Genomic DNA, 26,272 nt, shown 5'->3' on the forward strand with positions numbered 1-26,272 from the left:
CTCAGCATAATGCCCTCCAGATTTACCCATGTAGCGATACGCTTCAGCTTCACAGATTCATCATTGTTCTTTATTGTTGCATAGTCGTCCATTCTGTGTATGTACCATAGTTTGTTTATCCATTCATCTGCTGATGAACATCTAGGTTGTTTTCATTTTTCTGGTATTGTGAACAATGCCGCAATGAACATGGGAGTGCATTCGTCTATTCGTGTCATGCCTTTCATTTCTCTAGGATGTATTCCTAGGAGTGGGATTGCAGGATCATATGGTATTTCTGGTTTTTAAGATCATGCCATATAGCTTTCCAAAATGGTTGGACCATCTTGCGTTCTCATCAGCAGTGCATAGGAGTTCCATCTCCCTGCAGCCCCTCCAACATTTGTTATTTTCTGTTTTTTGTTTTTTTTTTTTTAATTTGTGCCAGTAATGCCAGGGCAAGATGGTATCTCATTGTGGTTTTGATTTGCATTTTTGCAATGGCTAGTGATCACGAACTTTTCGTCATGTATCTGTTAGCTTCTTTGAATGTCTTCTTTGTTGAAGTGTCTGTTTATTTCCTTTCCCCATTTTTTAGTTGGATTATTTGTCTTTTTGTTGTAAAGCTGTTGAATTTTAGAGATTAGAACTTTGTTGGATTTGTAATAGCCATTTTTCCCCCCGGTCTGTAGGTTCTCTTTCTACATTTTTGGTGAAATCTTTTGATAAGTATAAATGTTTAATTTTTAGAAGACCCCAGTTATCTAGCTTGTCTTCTGTAGTTAGTGTGTTGTTAGTTATAATTTGTATCCTGTTAATGCCATGTATTAGGGCCTCTAGCATTGATCCTATTTTTTCTTCTATGATCTTCATAGTTTTTGGTTTCATATTTAGGTCTTTGAAACATTTCAAATTAGTTTTTGGGTATGGTGTGATATATGGGTCATGTTTTGTTTTTTTGCAGATGGACATCCAGTTTTGCAAATACCATTTGTTGAAAACACTGTCTTTTCCCCCATTTGATGGACTTTGGGCCCTTGTTGAAGATCAGGTGACCATAGGTGGATGGATTTACATCTGGGTTCTCCATTCTGTTCCATTGGTCAATGTATCTTTTGATGTACCAGTGCCAGGCTGTTTTGACTACTGTAGCTATATAGTAGGTTCTGAGGTCAGGTGGTGTAAATCCTCCTAGTTTATTCTTCTTCAGTAATGCTTTATTTATATGGGACTTCTTCCCTTTCCATATAAAGTTACTGATTAGTTTTTCTACCTCTTTAAAGAATGTTGTTGGTATTTGGATCAGAATCGCATTGTTTTGTAGTTTGTTTTAGACCAAATTGTCATTTTTACAATGTTGAGCATACCTCTCCATGAGTATGGTGTGTTTTCCATTTATGTAGATCTTTTATGATTTCTCACAGTAGTGTTTTGTAGTTTTCTTTGCATAAGTCTTTTACATGCCTGGTTAGATTTATTTGTTGCACTGCTTTTGCTGTGTCCCAAAGATTTTGGTATGGTGTGTTTTCATTCTTGTTTATTTCTAGAAATTTTTCAATTCTATCTCTGACTTCTTCTATTACCTAGTGGTTTTTAAGCAAGGTGTTATTCAGTTTCCAAAAAAAGAGATTGAAACAGTAATCAAAAAACACCCAACAAAAAAAAGCCCTGGCCCGATGGCTTCACTGCAGAGTTCTACCAAACTTTCAGAGAAGAGTTAACACCACTACTACTAAAGGTATTTCAAAGCATAGAAAATGACGGAATACTACCTAACTCATTCTATGAAGCCACCATCTCCCTGATACCAAAACCAGGTAAAGACACCACAAAAAAAGAAAATTACAGACCTATATCCCTCATGAACTTAGATGCAAAAATCCTAAAGGAAATTCCAGCTAATAGAATTCAACAACATATCAAAAAAATAATCCAGCATGACCAAGTGAGATTTATACCAGGTATGCAAGGTTCGTTCAATATTAGAAATCCACCATATAAATAAAACAAAAGACAAAAACCACATGATCTTATCAATTGATGCAGAAAAGGCATTTGACAAAGTCCAACACCCATTCATTATAAAAACTCTGGCAAAATAGGAATTGAAGAAAATTCCTCCACATAATAAAGGGCATCTATACAAAACCAACAGCCAATATCACTCTAAATGGAGAGAGCCTGAAAGCATTTCCCTTGAGAATGGGAACCAGACAAGGATGCCCTTTTCACCGCTCTTATTCAACATTGTGCTAGAGGTCCTAGCCAGAGCAATTAGGCTAGACAAAGAAATAAAGAGCATCCGGATTGGCAAGGAAGAAGTAAAATTATCTCTATTTGCAGATGGCATGATCTTATACACAGAAAACCCTAGGGAATCCTCCAGAAAACTACTGAAACGAATAGAAGAGTTTGGCAGAGTCTCAGGTTACAAGACAAACATACAAAAATCACTTGGATTCCTCTACATCAACAAAAAGAACACCGAAGAGGAAATCACCAAATCAATGCCATTCACAGTAGCCCCCAAGAAGATAAAATACTTAGGAATAAATCTTACCAAAGATGTAAAAGACCTATACAAAGAAAACTACAAAGTTCTACTACAAGAAACTAAAAAGTACCTACAGAAGTGGAAAAACATACCTTGCTCATGGATAGGAAGACTTAACCTAGTAAAAATGTCTATTCTACCAAAAGCCATCTACATATACAATGCATTTTCGATCCAAATTCCAACGACATTTTTTAATGTGATGGAGAAACAAATCACCAACTTCATATGGAAAGGAAAGAAGCCCCGATAAGTAAAGCACTACTGAAAAAGAAGAAGAAAGTGGGAGGCCTCACTCTACATGATCTTAGAACATATTATACAGCCACAGTAGTCAAAAGAGCCTGGTACTGGTACAACAACAGGCACATAGACCAATGGAACAGAATTGAGAACCCAGATATAAATCCATCCACATACGAGCAGCTGATATTTGACAAAGCCCCAGTGGCAGTTAATTGGGGAAAAGATAGTCTTTTGAACAAATGGTACTGGCATAACTGGATATCCATTTGCAAAAAAATGAAACAGGACCCATACCTCACACCATGCACAAAAACTAACTCCAAGTGGATCAAAGACCTAAACATAAAGACTAAATGAAAAGATCATGGAAGAAAAAATAGGGACAATGTTAGGAGCCCTAATACAAGGCATAAACAGAATACAAAACATTACTAAAAATGATGAAGAGAAATCAGATAAGTGGGAGCTCCTAATAATCAAACACCTATGTTCATCTAAAGACTTCACCAAAAGAGTAAAAAGACCACCTACAGACTGGGAAAAAATTTTCAGCTATGACATCTCCGATCAGCGCCTGATCTCTAAAATCTGTATAATTCTCTTAAAACTCAACCACAAAAAGACAAACAACCCAATCAAGAAGTGGGCAAAGGATATGAACACACACTTCACTAAAGAAGATATTCAGGGGGCTAATTTTTTTTTTAACAGATATATGAGAAAATGCTCTGGATCATTAGCCATTAGAGAATTGCAAATTAAAACTAGGATGAGATTCCATCTCACTCCAACAAGGCTGGCATTAATCCAAAAAACACAAAATAATAAATGTTGGAGAGGCTGTGGAGAGATTCAAACTCTTATACACTGCTGGTGGGAATGTAAAATGGTACAGCCACTTTTGAAATCTCTCTGGCATTTCCTTAAAAATTTAGAAATAGAACTACCATACAATCCAGAAATCCCAGTTCTCAGAATATATCCTAGAGAAATAAGAGCCTTTACACAAACAGATATATGCACACCCATGTTTATTTCAGCACTGTTTACAATAGCAAAAAGATGGAAGCAACGAAGTTGTCCATCAAATGATGAATGGATAAATAAATGGTACATTCACACTATGGAATAGTATGCACCAATAAAGAACATTGATGAATCTGTGAAATATTTCATAACATGGAGGAACCTGGAAGACATTATGCTGAGTGAAATTAGTCAGATGCCAAAGGACAAATACTGTATAAGACCACTATTATAAGATCTTGAGAAATAGTATAAACTGAGAAGAACACATTCTTTTGTGGTTATGAGAGGGGGGAGGGAGGGAGAGTGGGAGAGGGTTATTTACTGATTAGATAGTAGATAAGAACTACTTTAGGTGAAGGGAAGGACAATACTGAATACAGGTTAGGTCAGCTCAACTGGACTGGACCAAGAGCAAAGAAGTTTCCGGGATAAACTGAATGCTTCAAAGGTCAGGGGGGCAAGGGCGGGGTTTGGGGACTATGACTTAAGGGGACATCTAAGTCAATTGGCAAAATAAATTCTATTAAGATAACATTCTGCATCCCGCTTTGAAATGTGGCTTCTGGGGTCTTAAATGCTAACAAGCGGCCATCTAAGAATCATCAGTTGGTCTGAACCCACTTGGATCAAAGGAGAATGAAGAACACCAAGGTCAGAAGATAATTATGAGCCCAAGAGACAGAAAAGGCCACATGAACTAGAGACTTACATCATCCTGAGACCAGAAGAACTAGATGGTGCCTGGCCACAGCTGATGACTACCCTGTCAGGGAGCACAACAGAGAACCCCTGAGGGAGCAGGAGAAGAGTGGGATGCAGACCCCAATTTCTCATAAAAAGACCAGACTTAATGGCCTTAGTGAGACTAGAAGAATCCTGGCAGTCGTGGTCCCCAAACCTTCCGTTGGCCCAGGATAGGAAACATTCTCGAAGACAATTCATCAGACATGGAATGGACTGGACAGTGGGTTGGAGAGAGAAGCTGAAGAAGAGCGAGCTACTTGTATCAAGTGGACACTTGAGACTGTGTTGGCATCTCCTGTCTGGAGGGGAGATGGGAGGGTAGAGAGGGTTAGAAACTGTCAAAACAGTCACGAAAGGAGAGACTGGAAGGAGGGAGTGGGCTGACTCATTGGGGGAGAGTAAATGGGAGTACGTAGTAAGGTGTATATAAGTTTATCCGTGAGAGACTGACTTGATTTGTAAACTTTCACTTAAAGCACAATAAAAATTAATAAAAAAAAAAAAGACAAAGATGGGCAGTATATAATGATTAAAGGGATGATCCATCATGAAGACTTAGCCATAATAAACATCTATGTACCCAATGACAGTGCTCCAAAATACATAAAACAAACTCTAACAGCGTTGAAAACAGAAAGTGACAGTTCCACAATAGTAGGAGACTTCAACACACCACTCTTGTTAAAGGACAGAACATCTAGAAACTTAACAAAGATACAGAACAGCTAAAAAGCACAATCAGCCAACTTGATTTCATAGACATTTATAGAACACTCCACCCAACAGCTGCAAAGTACACATTTTTTTCCAACACACAAGGAACATTCTCCAGAATAGACCACATCTTAAGCCACAGAGCAACACTCAACAAAATCCAAAACACTGAGATAATACAAAGTAGCTTCTCTGACCACAATGCCATGAAAATAGAAATTAAACACAGAACAAATAAGGAAAAAAATCAATTACATGGAAACTGAATAACACCCTGCTTAAAAACCACTAGGTAACAGAAGAAATCAAATATGGAATCAAAAAGTTCCTAGAATCAAATGAGAATGAAAACACATCATACTCAAACCTTTGGGACACAGTAAAGGCAGTCCTCAGAGGTCAATTTATAGCACTAGATGCACACATAAAGAAGAAGAAAGGGAAAAAAATCAAAACGTAAGTTATACATCTTGAACAAATTGAGAACAGAAAAAGAAGCCCACAGCCACCAGAATAAAGGGAATAATAAAGATCAGAGCAGAAATAAGTGAAATAGAGAATAGGAAAACAATAGAATCAACAAAACCAAAAGTTGGTTTTTTGAAAGGATCAACAAAATTGGAAAACCACTGGTCACACTGACAAAAGAAAAACAGAAGAGAATACAAATAACTCAAATAAGGAATGAAATGGGGACATTGCAACAGATCCAACTGAAATAAAAAGGATCATTACAGAATATTTTGCTCCAACAAATTTGAAAACCCAGAGGAAATGGACAAATTTCTAGAGACACACGGCCCACCCAAACTAACACAAAATCATGTTGCAAATCTGAACAGATCCATAACAAGAGAAGAGATTGACAAGGTAATAATAATAATAAAAAAAACTACCAACAACAACAACAACAAAAGCCCTGGCCAGATGGCTTTATTTGAGAATTCTAAAAAACATTCAGAGAAGAGCTTACACCGTAGCTATTCAAACTATTTGAGAACACAGAAAATGAAGTGATATTTCTGAATTCATTCTATGAAGCCAGCATAACCCTGATACCAAAACCAGGCAAAGACACCACAAAAAAAGAAAATTACAGACCAATATTTCTCATGAATATAGATGCAAAGATTTTCAACAAAATTCTAGCCAATAGAATTCAGCATCATATTAAAAAAATAATACACCACAACCAAGTAGGAGTCATACCAGGTATGCAAGGATGGTTCAACATTAGAAAATCAATCAACGTAATCCACCACATAAATAAAAGGAAAGAAAAGAATCACATGATCATCTCAGTTGACAAAGGCATTCAACAAAGTCCACACTCATTCCTGATAGACTCTCAAGAAACTAGGTATAGAAGGGAAATTTCTCAACATAATAAATGGCATCTATGCAAAACCAACAGCCAACATCATTCTCAATGGAGAGAGGTTGAAAACATTGCCCTTCACAACAGGAACAAGACAAGGATGCCCTTTATCTTTGTGTTGGAAGTCTTACCTAGAGCAATAAGGCAAGAAACAGAAATAAAGCGTATTGAAATTGGTAACGAAGAAGTTAAACTGTCCCTATTTGCGGATGATATGATACTAAGAAAATTCAAATGACCCCACAAGAAAGCAACTGGAACTAAGAGAGATTCAGCAGAGTTGCAGAATATAAGATAAAATCCAAAAATCAGTTGGATTCCTTATTACACCAATAAAAAAAAGTACAATGAAAAAGAAATCAGGAAAATGATAAAAAAAAGTACAATGAAAAAGAAATCAGGAAAATGATACCATTTATAATAAAAAAAAAAAGCAAATACTTTGGAATAAATCTAACTAGGGATATAAAAGACGTGTACAAAGAAAACTACAAAACACTACTGCAAGAAAACGAAAGAGATCTACATAAATGGAAAAACATACCATGCTCATGGATAGGTAGACTCAACATTGTGAAAATGACAATTTTATCCAAAGAGATTTGAAAGCACAAAGCAGTATCAATCCAAATACCAACAACATTCTTTAAAGAGATGGAAAAACTTATCATTAACTTTATATGGACTGGGAAGAAGCCCCAGACAAGTAAAGCATTATTGAAGAAGAAGAATAAAGTAGGATGACTCACACTACCTGACCTCAGAACCTACTATAAAGCTGCCATAGTGAAAAGAGCCTGGTACTGGTGCAACTACAGATACATTGACCAATGGAACAGAATTGAGAACCTAGATATAAATCCATCCAGCTATGGTCACCTGATCTTTGACAAGGGCCCAAAGTCTATCAAATGGGGAAAAGACAGTCTTTTTAGTTAATGGTGCTGGCAAAACTGGATGCCCATCTGCAAAAAAATGAAACAGGACCCATACTTCACACCATATACAAAAACTAACTCAAAGTAGATCAAAGACCTAAATATAAAGCCAAAATCTATGAAGTTCATAGAAGAAAATATAGGATAAACACTAGAGGCCCTAATACACGGTATTAACAGAATACAAATCACAACTGACAACACATAAGCTCCAGAGGATAAGCTAGATAGCTGGGATCTTCTAAAAATTAAACACACTCATCGAAAGACTTCACCAAAAGAGTAAAAAGAGAACCTACAGACTGGAAAAAAATTTTTGGCTATTACAAATCAGACAAAGCTCTAATCTCCAAAATCTACAAGAAAATCCAATGCCTCTACAACAAAAAGACAAATAATCCAATTAAAAAATGGGCAAAGGAAATGAACAGACACTTCACCAAAGAAGACATTCAAGTGGCCAACAGACACATGAGGAAATGCTCACAATATCTAGCCATCAGAGAAATGCAAATCAAAACCACAATGAGATACCATCTCACCCTGGAATTACTGGCACGAATCAATAAAACAGAAAATAACAAATGTTGGAGAGGATGTGCGGAGATTGGAACTCTTATGCACTGCTGGTGGGAATGCAATATGATGCAACATTTTTGGAAAACGATATGGTGCTACCTTAGAAAGCTAGAAATACAAATACCATTTGATCCAGCAATTTCATTCCTAGGAATATATCCTAGAGTAGTAAGAATCGTCACACGAATAGATATATGTATACCCATGTTCATTGCAGCATTGTTCACAATAGCAAAAAGATGGAAACAGCCTAGATGGTCCATCAACACATGAATGGATAAACAAACTGTGGTACATACACACAACGGAGCATTATGCAATGCTAAAGAACAATGATGAATCTGTGAGACATCTCATAACATGGATGCATATGGAGGACCTTATGCTGAGTGAAATAAGTCAGTCACAAAAGGACAAAAACTGTATGAGACCACTACTGTAAAAACTCCTGAAAAGGTTTACATACAAAAAGAAACAATATTTGATGGATACGAGGGAGGGAAGGAGTACAGATGGAAAAACACTTGATAGTAGGTAAGTGATAACTTTGGTGAAGAGAAAGACAGTACACAATACTGGGGATGCCCACACCATCTGTATAAGGAAAGCCCATGGTAGCTCCATAGACACATGGACCTGAGGGACCAAACTGCTGTGCTGAGGGTTGTGGGGACCATGGTCTCAGGGGCCATCTAGCTCGATTGGCATAACAGGGTTTATAAAGAATATGTTCTATATTCTACTTTGGTGAGAAGTATCTGGGGTCTTAAAAGCCTGTGAGAAGTCATCCAGGATACTCCATTGGTCTCACCCCTTCAGGAGCAAGGAAAAATGAAGAAAACTAAAGACGTAAAGAAACGATTAGTCCAAAGGACTAATGGACCACATCTACCATGGTCTCCACCAGACTAAGTCCAGTACAACTAGATGGTGCCTGGCTCCCATACTGACAGCTCTGACAGGGATCACAATAGAGGGTCTCAGACAGAGTTGATAAAAAATGTAGAACAAAATTCCAACTCAAAAAAACAAAACAGACTTGCTGGCCTGACAGACTGGAGAAACCCCAGACACCCTTTTAGTTCAGTAATGAGGCCACTCCTGAGGTTCACCCTTCAGCCAAAGATTGAACAGTTCCATGAAACAAAAGAAGACTAACAGGGTGTACCAGCCTTGGGTCAGGGACTGGAAGGCAGGAGGAGGCATGACAGCTGGTAATAGGGAACCCAGGGTTGAGAAGATAGACTGTTGATAGGTCGTGGGGTTGTTAACCAATGTCATTCAACAATGTGTGTACTGTTTGATGAGAAACTGCTTGTTCTGTAAACCTTCATTTAAAGTTCAATTAAAAAAAGAGACAGGAAACTTAGAAATGAAGAAAAACAAAAAGGGAAAAAGAGTAAGAAAAAAAATACTACTAATAAAAAAAAAATGTTCCCAGGAATTCCACTGGCACAGCCTCACAGACAGGTAAGCAGCTCCCAAGCTACACAGTACATTCCAACTAGAAGGGGTGGTGATGGCACACAGTGCCAGGTATTCAGGAGACAGGAAAAGAGGCAAGTAGAGAGATGAGAAACTAAGAAATGAAGAAAAGAAAAATAGAAGAAATAAAGGCCCCAGGGATCCCACCAGTGTGACAGCACGGAACAGGGAAGTAGTTCCTCAGCCACACAGCACTTCACAACCTGTCAAGAAAGAAAAATGGCTCATGGAGCCAGTTTTTCGAGAGAAAGGAGGAGAGGATGTGAGAGACAGGGAAGAAACCAAAAGAAAAAAAAAAAAAGCAACACCAGCAACAAAGCAATGGCACTGAAGGAGCTGTCCAGTGTGGGTGGGGTGACTCCAAGTGGCATGGAGCTGATGCCTCCTAGCCGAGCAATGGCAGCCCACTGGGAAGCGGTGGAAGCTGTGCAGGGGGAAAAGGGTGGAGGGTGGGGAAGGGTGTATTGCTGGTTACTGGGTGCTCTGTCTTCTGCTCAGAGCTCCATGAAGTTGCTTTCCTGTACTCTCTGTCTGCCAGTCTCTGACAGGAGTGCAAGATGAAGAATCTGTGCTATGTTAGCTGATGAGGTACCTTTGTTCCATATCTCTTCTAGCTCCCTGTTCTCTGTCAGTTTCTTATTCCATTTAGAGCTTGGTTGAGTTCTTTTTCTCTTCATTCGACACTTAGGGTTCCTGGATTGACGTTTATCTCCATTTTATACATTTTTTCAAGTCTTTGCTTTGGAGGGACACTGTGGTCCTTCTGTCTATAGCACCATGTTCTGTTGGCTCTTCCTAAGACTATAATCTTTACAGAAGTAGACTGTCACATCTTTCTCCCGTGGAGTGGCTGATGGGTTTGATCCGCTGACCTTTTGGTTAGCAGTAGAGCACTTAACCACTGTGTCACCAGGGCCCCTGATAATAATCAGGAGTTTAAAAGAAATCAGCCCCAGACAAAAAGCACCTAACCCAAGGTTACTCTTAGTATGTAATCCCTACTGTTTTATAAGAGGTCCCAATTTTACAATAGTCCACTGTTGCTGTTGCTAGGTACCATCCAGTTGGTTCTGATTTATAGCAACCTTATGTACAATGGAACGAACTGTCCAGCCCTGCACCATACTCACAATCGTTGTTATGCTTGAGCCCATTGTTGCAGCTACTGTGTCAGTCTACCTCACTGAAGGTTTTCCTCTTTTTCCCTGGCCCTCTACCAAGCATTGTGTCTTTCTCCAGGGACTGATCCTTCCTGATAACATGCCCAAAGTATGTGAGACACAGTCTCGCCGTCCTCGCTTCTAAGGAGTATGCTGGTTGTACTTCTTACAAGACAGATTTGTTAGTTCTTTTGGCAGTCCATGGTATATTCAATACTCTTCACCAACACCACAGTTCAAAGGCTTCAATTTGTCATCAGTCTTCTTATCCATCATCCAGTTTTCACATGCATATGAGGTCATTGAAAACACCATGGCTTGGGTCAGGCTCACCTTAGTCTTCAAGGTGATATCTTTGCTTTTCTACACTTTAAAGAGGTCTTTTGCAGCAGATTGGCCCAATGCAATGTGTCTTGATTTCTTGACTGCTGCTTCCATGGGTGTTGATTGTGAATCCAAGCAAAATGAAATCCGTGACAACTTCAGTCTTTTCTGTTTATCATGATGTTGCTTATTGGTCCAGTTGTGAGGATTTTTGTTTTCTTTATGTTGAGGTATAATCCATACAAAAGGTTGTGGACTTTGATCTTCATCAGTAAGTGCATCAAGTCCTCTTTACTTTCAGCAAGCAAGGTTGTGTCATCTGCATATCACAGGATGTTACTATGTCTTCCTCCAAACCTGATGTCCCATTCTTCTTCAGATAGTTCAGCTTCTTAGATTATTTGCTCAGTATACAGATTGAATAGGTATAGTGAAAGAACATAACCCTGACACACTTTTCCTTACTTTAAACCATGCAATATCCTCTTGATCTGTTCGAAAGACTGCATCTTGATTTATGTACAGGTTCTCCATGAGCACAATTAAGTGTTTTGGATTTCCCATTCTTCACAATGTTATTAATAATTTATTATGATCCACACAGTCGAATGGCTTTGCATAGTCAACAAACACAGGTAAACATCTTTCTGGTATTCTCTATTTCAGCCAGGATCTATCTGACATCAGCAATGATATCTCTCGTTCTATGGCCTCTGGAATCCAGCTTGAATTTCTGATAAGTTCCCTGTCAATAATAATCCACTAGGAAGAAGAAAATAAAATATCTGGATACTGTGATTGTGGATAAGTTACTTACTTTCCCTGTGCCTCAATATTCTTATCTATGAAGTAGGGTCACAGGGTTGTATGAAATATACAAATATCATTGAAAACGTTCTATGGAACATGGTAAACATTATTAAGGGTTAGCAGTTATTATTACTACCTGCCAAGGAAGTACAGTACTTCTAATTTTTTTTTTCCTGCCTAGGCCATAAATCAAGGGCCCTGATGGTGTAACAAGTGTTTGGTCCTAGCGTTACAGTTTTGTTTTATTTATTTATTTATTTTGGGGAAGTTATGATAATCACAGATAAGGAAAAAATCAATCTCTTGGTGGGTTTGTGTTGAAAATTTTTCCACCAATAATTTAATAAATTTTAAAATGAAATCTTCCTTATTTTTGTGTTATTTTTGTTTTTCATAAATATTAAAAGCCTGTAGATGATTTAGAGTGACATAAAGAGGCATGAGATAGTCACCGTAACAGTTAAGGTTGTGTGTCAACTTGGCTGGGCCATGATTCTCAGTGATTTGATAGTCATGTGGTGGTATGATCACTTCCATGATGAGATTTGGTACTATGTGATCATCTCCAAGATGGGATCTGGTGTGCGTAGCTACTACTAGAAAGGGAGTTTCCGTGGGTGTGTGGCCTGCCTTGAATATAAGTGGGTATTCTGGCAAGGGCTGTGGGCTTTTGCTCATTCAGGATCCTGCAGCTGGCGCCTGTTCATCTAGTCTCTGGTTCTTGGGACTTGAGCTAGCAGCTTACCTGCAGTCTTGCCTGCCGATCTTTAGGATTTGTTGATCTTCAAAGCCTGTGAACAAGAGCCCAGCTCGGGTTCTCCAGCCCCTGTGGCTACATGCATCAGCAGAATCCTTTATTCTGACCTACGCGCTTGGAACATTTTAGCCTCCACAACTGTGTGAGCAATTTCCTTGGTTTTGGTTTATGTGCGTGTGTGGGTGCTTCTGTGCATGTGTGTACACTAGAGCCCTGGTGGTGCAGTGGTTAAGTGCTTGGCTGCTAACCAAAAAGTTGGCAGTATGAATCCACCAACAGCTCCTTAGAAACCCAGTGGGGCAGTTCTACTCTCAGAGTAGAATAAATATATATTTATATTATATATGTATTTATACTCTTTACTGCTTTTGTTTCTCTAGAGAATCCAGCCTAAGACAGTCACCAACATTTTGTTGTAATTGAATAAATTACAATTGAATAAAATTGCTTTGTTGCAATTGAATAAATCCTCTTAATCAGAAATCACATTTAACTGTGTTTTTATTATTAATAAAATATTTATATTACAAGGATCAAATAGACCATTTTCTTTAGTATGAACTTGAAACTTAAACGAAGTTTTCTTTGCATGTAGGGTTGCTTCAGCAAGTTATTGTATATATATGTACTCAAACCTATTGCCTTTGAGTCAATTCTGACTCCTATTGACCCTGTAGGACAGAGTAGAACTGCCCTATTGGGTTTCTAAAGAGCTGTTGGTGGCTTCGAACTGCCAACCTTTTGGTTAGCAGCTGAGCTTTTAACCACTGCACCACCAGGGCTCTAGTATACATGCACGTGCGTGCACACACATACACACACACTGCAGCCCAGTTGATTCCAACTCATAGCAACCCTATAGGACATAGTAGAACTGCTCCATAATGTTTCCAAAGCTGTAAATAAATCTTTATGGAAGCAGACTGCCACATCTTTCTCCTGCATAGTGGTTGGTGGGTTCAAACCATTGACCTTCTGTTTAGCAGCTGAGTACTTTCACTACTATGCCCACAAGGCTCATATACGTATAAAGTCTGGTGGCTTAATGGTTAAGAGCTATAGCTGCTAACCAAAAAGTCAGCAGTTCAAACCCACCAGGCATTCCTTGGGAACTCTGTGGGGCAGTTCTACTCTGTCCTATGGGTTTGCTATGAGTCGGACGGAATCAACTCGATGGCAACAGGATTTGTTTTTTTTTTAATACATGCATATATATATATATATATATATATTTTTTTTTTCCTGAAATGCTGAAGAATTCAAAGCATCCTCTTGCTTTCATAGTATCAAACTTATGAGCAACCACAAAGGCATATTTACTATCAGTAGAGATACCGAATCTTACATCTCTAGCAATGTGGCATGCTTGCTTCAGAGCTAAGTGAGTAGAATTACTTGTTATTTATGTAATATTTTTAGAAGAATATTTAGAAATTACGGCAATACAGGTGCAAGGTGTACTTTTATGAAATGTCATCAAATTATATCACCTAGGATTGCAATTAGGGTTGAATATCTTCCAACTTAGAGTGATGCATGCTCAAGGTCTAAACTTTCGATAGGCAGTCATGTGTTTCACATTTATTAAGGGAGAGACTTAGAACAGCTGCATGTTTACTGGTGAAGAGTTTGGCAATTGTGTAGGCAATAGACAATAATATTGTTTCTTAGACTATAAAAAAAATGGAATGCATTGTGTGCTAAATATGTCTCACTAAGAATTGTTGAGTATTACATGGCTGACACTTGTAGGTAAACAAGGTAGACACACCTTAGATACAGATTGAGAGAAATGCACATATGATGGGTTTCTAAATTCGAGTAATTTAGAGCCCTAGTGGCATAGTGGTTACATGCTCAGCTGCTAACTGAAAGGCAGGCTGATCAAACCCACCAGCTGCTCAGCAGGAAAAAGATGTAGCAGTCTGCTTCCTTAATGATTTACAGCCTTGAAAACCCTATGGGGCAGGTCTACTCTGTCCTACAGGGTTGTTAAGAGTCGGAATCAACTAGACAGCAACCGGCTTGTCTGTTTTTGGTATCCTTAAATTTAAACCTCTTTAATTGACAGTGAGAATGGTTTAGCATAGAAAAAAATATCTAAATTAAGGAATCACTGCAATATTTGTGTAAAAAATAAAATGGCCTACTCATTCTCAGGTCTGGATTTTAAGAGAAATTTTGAGACATTTCATGTAGTTTTTTTTTTTTTTTATGTAGTTAGTTGGTATTGCAATTGAATTATCCAAATTGTAGTAAATCCTAAACCTCTCTAATTATTTTATTGTTCCTACTTTCATAAAGATGAATTAATAAATCTTTGTGATTATTAGTAGCCATCTAAACAAACAAAAAAAAACCTCAAAGGGAGTTTATATGTAAAATAACTTTTTAAAAAATATTAAATAATGGAAAGTATTAGAAATCTACCTAATCTTTACTTTTTGGAAGTAAAAATGAAATCTTTATTTATTTTATTATCACTTCTAACCTAGTGCTTCTCACAGAATTTGTTTGTTAATGGAAATGAAAATGACAAAAAAAATCCCAAATATTCTAAGGAATTTGTTCTGGAGAGAAATAAGAATGAAAAAGAATGTATAGGTACAGGCTCATTTCTGAAATATGTGTGGCTGCATAATATTTTAAGCATATGCAAGATCTTAATCACACTGGAAAACACAACAAAACATTATCAATGTTAAACCATACTCATTTGAATTAAAATGTTGAGCAGTGAAATACTCAGTGAAAGTAGAAAGGTGATAATGTAAAGATTAATCCCTATCTTGTGCTTGTACCATACCACCATGGAGGTTGAGTGCCGATGTCACACATGCATTAACAGCAAAAATAAATGAATAAGTAAATAAAACAAAAATAAGTTGGCATAGAGTCAATTCTCATTCATGGAGATCCCTTGTGTGCAGAGTAGAGCTGCGCTCCACAGAGCTTTCAAGACTGTGACGTTTCAGAGCAGGTCACTAGGGCTTTCTTTCTTGGTGCCTCTGGATGAGTTTGAAATGCCACCCTTGCTGTTAGTTGTTGGGTGCTTAACTGTTTGCACCGCCCAGGGGCTCCTCAGACATACTAAAAGGGTATGAAAAGATTTATCACTCGCATAGTGAGGTTTTCTGAGGAGAGCAGAAAAGGCTCACCAGCAGGTCAGAAAATGATTTGTGAGAGAGGGAGTGGTTAGTGACTTGGAGTTTTATTATGATTAGGAAGTGAGGACAGGTGAGGTCTCCAGCCACCGGCAGGAGCTTGTGTGATTTGAACTTTCTGGTGGAGCCACAGGCTTTCTTATCAGGTGTGGGGCAAGAGAAGGAGAGAGAGTGCTAGGGCTTGAAAATTCTCAACACTCAAATATCAAACATAGAGTCAGACTCTTGATTACAATACATGATCACATAAAATCATTAAGACTTGGGTGAAAATGCTGAGGCATGAATTTAGCTGCCTGTAATCAGCAGGTACATCCATCTTTTTATCTACCTGGACTTTTAAATAAAATTTAAGAATAACAACAACAGCAACCTGTTGCTGTCAAGCCCATTCTGACTCATGGCAAACCCATGTGTTTTCAGTCAGAGTAGAGCTGTGTTCCATAGGGTCTCCAATGGCTGCAATCCTATGGAAATATACAGGCAGGACTTTCTTCTGCAGCACCACGGGGTAGACTCAAACTACCTTAGTACCTGAGAGCAAACCATTTGTGGCACCTAGGGACCTTTCAAATAAATAAAGGACACAATAATTACTTAGCCACAATGAGATCCATAGTACTCTCTCAAACATGTTAAGAAGCGTAAAGTGTTTATTTTTGATATAAACATTATTTGGAAAGTACTGTTCGAATGTAAATCTACTTTAATAATATGAAATTTGAGTTACATCAGTTTAATCTAATGCATGTAAAAATAAACATTCTATGTGAGACAGTTTGTGGATTTCCTAAATGATGAAACGTTCATAATCACTGAGTATATATAAATGTTGTTGATCATTTTATTAAAAAAATTAAAGACAGTGCCTGTAGTGGGGTTGTTATATTACACAAATTCTCTGCTGCAGTTAATTCCTTCAGAAAATAGATTCCACAGCAAGCCTTTAGAAATTTACTCAACAATAAGAAGCAAAATATTGACTGTCCCCCACGTTTATCTTATTTTGAAGGAATTAGGATAACGTACAAAAACTGGGAGAAAAATGTTGGCATAAAAGTGTCCAGTCAAAGATGATACTTTAATAAAACTAAAGATAACTCTCAGATAAAAACACAGAAATTGTTCTTGAAAACTCTATGTAAGGATTATAGTTCTAAATATGGAGACAATCAAAGCGATTCCTTTAAAAGAAAAAAGTAAGTTACAGCTGGCATTGAAAAAATTCTTACCACCTACCTATGAAAACAAGTTTTAGCTGCAGGTGAGTTAAGTAAACAAGCTGTAGAAAGCTTTCAGAGGTATAAAACAACAAGGAGTAGAAAGGAAAAAAGTTTCTCACAGGGAACACAGAAGTCAATTATTTCTATATCTCTGCAGGGACGGCTCAGGACTATGTCTGTAAATACAAAGTCCAGGGAAAAGGTAGGTTTTTCTCCAGCTTTTCATTTTGCAGGTAAGAGCACTGTTTGAATGACTACTCTGACTGAGATATTTTTTTAGTTTCTTTAATAATAATTGTGCGGTACTCTATTTTCTGATAGGAAAATCCTATCGAATGTTATTTCATGGAGAACTTTTCGTGATACACTGTTGCACCAAATAGACAATACAGTATCAATATTTGAATCACAATTTGGAAATAATAAATTTATTTGCTTAACTACTAGAAAGGCCATTTATTTTCTGGTTTATTAAAAACGTCTGTTATCAACCTGATATAACAAGAATAAATTCAATGAACCAATGCATTAGAGGTATAAATAAGACAAAAGAGAACAGATGACAAATGGAGTTACCACATGATATCACAGAAGCATAGGATTTGAAGTCACACAGACCTGTGTTCAGATTTTAATTTGAAATGTAAACATCATATAATGTGGGGAATAATAGTAGAAATGCCTAGATCTTCATCATTTAAAAATTGCAAAATTATTGTAATAATTAGAATTAATATATGTACACTTTTTTGGCACAATGCTCAAGGACAATGTCTATCATCTAGTAGGTAATTAATATTATATATATATATTTATATATATATAATATATATATTATAGGACAGACCCTATAGGACAGAGTAGAATTGCCTCATAGGGTTTCCAAGGAGCAGCTGGTGGATTCAAACGGCCAATCTTTTCGTTAGCAGCTGAGCTCTTAACCACTGTGCCACCAATGCTCCAATATAATATATATTACATAATAATTATAGGATGAGTTATTAGTAAAATACCAGCAATTCCCAAAGTGAGCTCTGCTGAATTCTGGTCCCTTGACATTTGTAAAAGAGAATAAAACGGTCACCATAGTAAAATAAAATTGGAAAGCAGTGTATAGGAGAAGAACTGTCAGATATTCTTTTGTAGATTATGAATTCAACATCTCCGGGGAGTGTCATCATAGACACTAGATTTGTGTCCAGTCTGCACCGCAGTACATGGCAGCCATGTGTGCTAACGGTCTTTGGTAATTTAAAATAACTTAACGTATCAGATGATCTAATAAATCTTGATGTAAGGATTTACCTGAGACAAAAACAAGGTTTCCCAAACATATTTCAGCATAAAATTATGGGTGTGTGTGCATGTGTATTTTAGAGATCAGGCGCTGATCAGAAATGTCATAGCTAAAAACTTTTTCCCAGTCTGTAGATAGTCTTTTTACTGTTTCGGTGAAGTCTTTGGATGAGCATAGGTGTTTGATAAGCTCCCAGTTATCTAGTTTTTCTTCTACATTCTCTATACTGTTTTGTAAATTGTTTATGCCATGTTTTAGGACTCCTAATGTTGACCCATTTTTTCTTCCATGATCTTTATCATTTTAGATTTTATATTTAAGTCTTTGATCCATTTTGAGTTAGTTTTTGTGCGTGGAGTGAGGTACGGGTCTTGTTTCATTTTTTGCAAATGGATATCCAGTTATGTCAGCACCATTTGTTTAAAAAGACTGTCTTTTCCCCATTTAACTGTTTTGGGGCCTTTGTCAAATATCAGATGCTCATATATGGATTTATGTCTGGATTCTCAGTTCTGTTCCATTGGTCCATGTATCTGTTGTTGTACCAGTACCAGGCTGTTTTGACTACTGTGGCAGTATAATAGGTTCTAAAATCAGGTAAAGTAAGGCCTCCCTCTTTGTTCTTCTTTTTCAGTAATGCCTTATTCATGTGGGGCCTCTTTCCCTTCCATATGAAATTGGTATTTGTTTCTCCATCTCATCAAAGAATATCATTGGGATTTGAATCGGAATTGCATTAAATGTATAGATCGCTTTTGGTAGAATTAGACATTTTTATAATGTTAAGTCCTATGCACGAGCAAGGTATGTTCTTCCACTTATGTAAGTCTCTTTTGGTTTCTTGCAGAAGCGCACTGCAGTTTTCTCTGTATAAATCTTTTACATCCCTGGTAAGATTTATTCCTAAGTATTTTATCTTCTTGGAGGCTACTGTAGAGTGCATTGATTTGGTGATTTCCTCTTTGATGTTGTTTTTGTTGGTGTAGAGGAATCCAACTGATTTTTGAAAGTTTATCTTGTATCCCGATACTCTGCTGAACTCTTCTATTAGTTTCAGTAGTTTTCTTGAGGATACCTTAGGGTTTTCTGTGTATAAAATCATGTCATCTGCGAATAGAGATACTTTGACTTCTTCCTTGCCCATCTGGATGCCCTTTATTTCTTTATCTAGTCTAATTGCTCTGGCTAGGACTTCCAGCACAATGTTGAATAAGAGCGGTGATAAAGGGCATCCTTGCGTGGTTCCAGATCTCAATGGGTATGTTTTCAGGCTCTCCCATTTAGGGTGATGTTGGCTGTTGGCTTTGTATAAATGCTCTTTATTATGTTGAGGAATTTTCCTTCTATTCCTATTTTGCGGAGAGTTTTTATCATGAATGAGTGTTGAACTTTGTCAAATGCCTTTTCTGTATCAATTGATAAGATCATGTGATTCTTATCTTTTGTTTTATTTATGTGGTGGATTGCATTAACTGTTTTTCTAATGTTGAACTATCCCCTGCATAGAAAAAAAAAAAAAAATACCTGGTATGAATCCCACTTGATATGTTGTTGAATTCTATTGCCTAGAATTTTATTGAGGATTTTTGCATCTACATTCATGAGGGATATAGGTCTATAATTTTCTTTTCTTGTGGTGTCTTTACCAGGTTTGGGTATCAGGGATATGGTGGCTTCATAGAATGAGTTTGGTAGTACGCCATCCTTTTCTATGCTCTGAAATACCTTTAGTAGTAGTGGTGTTAACTCTTCTCTGAAAGTTTGGTAGAACTCTGCAGTGAAGCTGTCTGGACAAGGGCTTTTTTTGTTGTTGTTGGGAGTTTTTTGATTACCTTTTCAATCTCTTCTTTTGTTACGTGTCTATTTAGTTGTTCTGCCTCTGTGTTAGTTTAGGTAGGTAGTGTGTTTCTAGGAATTCATCCATTTCTTCTAGGTTTTCAAATTTGTTTGAGTATAGTAATCCAATATGATTCTTTCAATTTCAGTTGGGTCTGTTGTAATATCATCCGTCTCATTTCTTATTCGGGTTACTTGCTTCCTCTCCTGTTTTTCTTTTGTCAGTTTGGCCACTGGTTTATCAATTTTGTTGAGTTTTTCAAAAAACCAGATTTTGGTCTTGTTAATTTTTTCAACTGTTTTTCTTTTTTCTATTTCATTCAGTTCAGCTCTAATTTTTATTATTTATTTTCTTCTGGTGCCAGTGGGTTTCTTTTGTTGCTCTCTATTTGTTCAAGTCATAGGGATAATTCTTCGATTTTGATCCTTTCTTCTTTTTGGATGTGTGCATGTATTGATATAAATTGGCCTCTGAGCACCGCTTTTGCTGTGTCCCAAAGGTTCTAATAGGAAGCGTTTTCATTCTCCTTGGAATCTCTGAATTGCTTTATTCCATCCTTAATGTCTTCTATAATCCTGTCTTTTCTGAGCAGGGTATTGTTCAGTTTCCAAGTGTTTGACTTCTTTTCCCTGCTTTTCCTGTTATTGATTTCCACTTTTATGGCCTTATGGTCAGAGAAGATGCTTTGTAATACTTCAATGTTTTGGATTCTGCTAAGGCTTGCTTTATGACCTAATATGTGGTCCATTCTAGAGAATGTTCCATGTGCACTAGAAAAGAAAGTATAGTTGGTTGCTGTTGGGTGGAGTGTTCTGTATCTGTCTACGAGGTCAAGTTGGTTGATTGTGGCATTTAGATCTTCCACGTCTTTATTGAGCTTCTTTCTGGATGTCCTGTCCTTCACTGAAAGTAATGTGTTGAAGTTTTCTACTATTATTGTGGACCCGTTTATCTCACTTTTCAAAGCTGATGGAGTTTGTTGTATGTATCTTGCAGCCCTGACATTAAAAAAAAAAAAAATTTTTTTACATTGGGTGCATAAATATTTAATATGGTTATATCTTCTTGGTGTATTGTCCCTTTAATCATTCTATAGTGTTCTTCCTTATCCTTTCTGATGGATTTAACTTTAAAGTCTATTTTGTTAGAAATTAATATTGCCACTCCTGCTCTTTTTTGATTGTTGTTTGCTTTATATATATTTTTCCATCCTTTGTGTTTTAGTTTGTTTGTGTCTCTAAGTCTAAGGTTTGTCTCTTTCAGGTAACATATAGACGGACCAGGTTTTTTAATCCATTCTGCAACTCCCTTCTCTTTATTGGTGCATTTAGTCAATCTACATTCAGGGTAATTATGGATAGGTATGAATTTAGTGCTATCATTTTGATGTCATTTTTTTTTTTTTATGTTGACAGTTCCTTTTTCCCACTTGATTTTATGTGCTGAGTAGATTCTCTTTATATATTGTCCTTTCCTCATATTTGTTGTTGTTGATTTTTTTTTGTTTCTGCTGAGTCTGTATTTTTTCCTTGTATTTTATTTTGATGAGTAGGATAGTCTGTCTCCTTTGTGGTTACCTTATTATTTACCCCTATTTTTCTAAATTTAAAACTAACTTTTATTTCTTTGTATCATGGTATCTTCCTCTCCATATGGAAGATGTATGATTATTATTCTAATGTCGTCTTTTTATATATAATAACATCACTGTTACCCTGTTTGGGGCTTTTTTTTTTTATATAATCTTGCTTTGTTTTTTTGGATTTCTCTGTCTGGGTTAACTTCTGGTTGCTCTGCCCAGTGTTCTAATCTTGGGTTGATACCTGATATTATTGATTTTCTAACCAAAGAACTCCCTTTAGTATTTCTTGTAGTTTTGGTTTGGTTTTATGAATTCCCTCAGCTTGTGTTTATCTGGAAATGTCTTAATTTCACCTTCATATTAAGAGACAGTTTTGATGGATATATGGTTCTTGGCACACAATTTTTTTCCTACAATTTTTTAAATATGTCATCCCATTGCCTTCTTTCCTGCATGGTTTCTGCCGAGTAGTCTGAGCTTATTCTTATTGGCTGTCCTTTGTAGGTGACTTCATTTATCCCTTGCTGCTCTTAGAATTCTCTCTTTATCTTTGGTTTTGGAAAGCTTGATTATAATATGTCTTGGTGACTATCTTTTAAGATCTACCTTATGTGGCGTTCGATGAGCATCTTGGATAGGTATCTTCTCATCTTTCACAATATCAGGAAAGTTTTCTGCCAACAAATCTTCAACAATTTTCTCTGTATTTTCTGTTATCCCTCCCTGTTCTGGTACTCCAGTCGCTCATAGGTTATTTCTCTTGATAGAGTCCCACATGATTCTTAAGGTTTCTTCATTTTTTTTAATTCTTTTACCTGATTTTTCTTCAAATATATTAGTGCCAAGTGATTTATCTTTGAGTCCAGAAATTCTAGGTCCTACTTGCTCAATTCTGCTCCTCTGACTTTCCATTGAGTTATCTAATTCTGTAATTTTATTGTTAATCTTCTGAATTTCTGATTGCTGTCTGTCTATGGATTTTTTCCAGCTTATTAAACTTTTCATTATGTTCCTGAATAATCTTTCTAATTTTTTCAGTTGCTTTATCTGTGTGTTCCTTGGCTTGTTGTGTATATTGCCTCATTTCCTTCCTGATATCTTGAAGGGTTCTGTATATTAAAATTTTGTATTCTGCATCTGGTAATTCCAGGAATGCACTTTCATCTAGAAGATCCCTGGATTCTTTGTTTTGAGAGCCTGTTGAGGTGATCATGGTCTGTTTCTTTATGTGACTTGATATTGACTGTCTCCGAGCCATCTATAAGTTATTGTGTTTAGTTTATGCTTGCTTACTGTGTCATAGCTGCTTGTTTGTTTTGTTTTGGTATACCCTATGGGTTGGTTGAGTGAGCTAGCTTGATTATTTTCACCTTTGGAGCTCTGGTGTCCTGTCCCCAGCTGTCTAGATCTGTTATCCGGTGTATCAGTCTAAGAGTCCATTCAGTTTTCTTGTATGAATTCAGCTTAGGTTTCCAGGTAGCTGATATCAAGTGTGTGGTACAAGCTCTGTCCGACAGTCTTAGAGGGGCAGGGGTGATTGGTGTATATACCAGTATCTGATTGCAGCAGGAGGTCATGCTCTGAACAAGGCAGGGGGCTGAGAACTGACCCCCAAGTGTCTCTGAGGAAAACACATCTCTGTTCCCTAGAGCATGCTGGTGGGTGGGTTCTGCAGAGAGACCATGGGCACCCAGAGTTTTTGGTTGTAAGGACTGGAAGGTACCAGTTATCTTTGGACCCCTCTTGTGGGTGGCTGGGTGACCTGAGTGGAGCTACCAGTCCTCAGGTCCCTGATGTGGGTAGGTGAGGACCTTGTTTAATAGGCGAAGCAATGTCAAACGTCAAACACCCACCTCTCCACCGCACAGCTGAAATGGTTGGAGTTTGCCAAGAAGGGCCTATTCTCCCAAAATAGGCCCCACACAGGTCCATACAGAAGGGAAAGGTGCTCAAGGTCCATGGACGGTTTATGCCTGGACAGGAGCTGCTTCTCCTCTGAGTTACCCCAGTTAATGGAGCTAGCAAATTATCATTTTTGCCCCAATTGCAAATTTTTTCCTTCCCCAAGGCCAGGAGGATGGCTCTAGGTGCTCAACAGGGTCTATCTTAGGTCCAGGGATTCAGCTGCTGAAGCCGGCTTGGTGGTGGGTGGTGGGGCACGGTAAAATATACACAAAACCTTAGCTTTTGCCGATAGCGCCATTCCCCTCAGGTTCCAGAGATGTGAGTGGGCTGTGTGGCTGGCTGCCTCTCCCTGAGGAAACTGTGGCCCAATGCTAGGACCAGCCCACCGCTGCCACCACCGCGGATCTGGGAATGGTGCCTGAGAGCTCCCCGCAATTCAGGTCCAGTAACTGCTTTCCACTTCTGAACAGCCTCTTCCTCCCCCGCCCCTCAGTTTATTGTCTAAGCTTGCCTTTGATGCTCAGGGCTCCCAGCTTGTCACAAATATACTCGTTTTACTTGTTTTTTTGGGTCTTTTTTGTAAAGAGGGGTCAATGGAAACATCTGTCTATTCCGCCATCTTGGCTCTGCCTCCTTACTTAACTCTTTATGCCTCAGTTTGTTCATGTAAAAATGGAAATAATAGCTTATTTTCATAAACACTGTGAAGTTTGGAGCTAACATGTATAACATACATAATCCTGTAACCATCACAAAGTAAATGATATCAATAAATGATATTTAGTAATAACAATGATGAGAATACTAATGATACATGGTTTTATAATACTATAGTTAAAAATCTATTTTTTCCCCCATTTTTAAGTTATCTTGCAACCTCTATTGTGGGTTAATTTCAACGTTTTCTCTTTTAAGACATACGTTACTTTCTTGGTTTCATCCATTGAATATTATGGTCAGTCTCTCCCTCTCCAGTGAATACTTTTTGATAGATCACAAATGTCCTCTGTCTTCCATTTTAAACGTGCACTCTTTTTTTTCCTACATCTCCATCAGCTACGATTCTCTATACTCTTTCAAGGCAAAAATTCTTAAAGGTGCTGTCTGTCCTTTTTGTCTCACCTGGAATTTATCCTTCGTTTCTGCATTTCAGTTTCTGCCCATCCCACTTAACCATAAAATACTTTTTTTAAACAAAGATTATCAATGATCTTGTTTCCCAAAACAAAGTCATTTTATTCACCCTCATTTTATTCCCCTCCTCAGGGGCTTTTGAACCAGTCTGCAACTCCTTCCTTCAGGAAACAATTTCCTCACTTAGCTTACAAGACAACACACTTCTGTGATTGCCCCCTACCTTCTCCTTTGCTGGTTCCTTCTCCTATACTCAAGATCTAAAGGCTGGATTTCCTCAAGGTGAGTACTGGAATCTCTTCTCATTTCTATTTTCTTTTCCATGTGATCTTATTGAAGTCCATGGCTACAAATCCAATGATACGCTGTTGACTTCTAAATTTATTTCTGCAGCCCAAAATCTCTTCTGATCTCCGGGCTTATACCATGTACTTCCTGTTTGACATCTTTCTTTAAAAACTTAAGAAGCATTTCAAATATAACATGAACAAAATGGAACTTTTGAGCATACGCACCCCCCATTACCACTTCATAGATATATAGCAGCTCTGTATCCACCAATCAGTTATGAAGACCTCTAGAGATATTGCCAGAAACCACCCAAATTACTTTTTAATCTTTAAACTAGGTATTCCCCTTGATTACTAACTCACTCTTAATCACTCCCACCCAATATTGTCCATCAGAAAGTTCTATAATTTTATCTTTTCGATATATCTAGAACATTTTTCTTCATTTCTACTACTTCTGCATCATCCAGTGGCTCTTTACATAGGGCTCAAAGGCTGCCAAATGATACATGGATCTAACTCTAGTTAAATAATTGATTTGCTTTAAAGTCTGAAGTATTTGACTTTACACATATTAAAAATATTATTATGACCAGTGGTCCATTTGTTTGACCAGACTGCCAAAGGAACTCTAACTTAGTCTGAGATTTCAGGTTGTTTTGGTGTGTAATTCACTCGTATTCACTTTTTGCATAATGGGACTAGCTGATTTTGATTTTCATTTTGCATGTCTCTTTTGTTGTTGATTTTTCTATAGCATTTATGGCTGTTTTCAGTTTGGTAATTAAACATTATGCCTACAGAAGATTCAAATCCTATTTTAAATAAAAGTTATATGTTATTTAAATCGAAGTATGGAAATTTATTTGAATGTGAAATAGAAACACAGATAAGCAACAGATTTAGTATATCACAGCAAAGCTTCTCTTGTACCCTTGGTCCCTAATTTGGAGGGACGGTCAGAAATTTTCCATTGATACTGTTTATACAAGGTACTGTTCTGCACTATGTAAGAAATTCAACATTTTCAGTGCGACAGGCTTTTTATACTAGGAATTACTTCCCTACTCAAAAATAGCTCAACACAATCTCTGTGGCTGCTATGGCCTTGAAATAAACTCAGAGTTTATAAGACAACATTCT

This window comes from Loxodonta africana, chromosome 25 (assembly GCF_030014295.1).
Source record: "Loxodonta africana isolate mLoxAfr1 chromosome 25, mLoxAfr1.hap2, whole genome shotgun sequence".
In the NCBI taxonomy this organism is placed as follows: domain Eukaryota; kingdom Metazoa; phylum Chordata; class Mammalia; order Proboscidea; family Elephantidae; genus Loxodonta; species Loxodonta africana.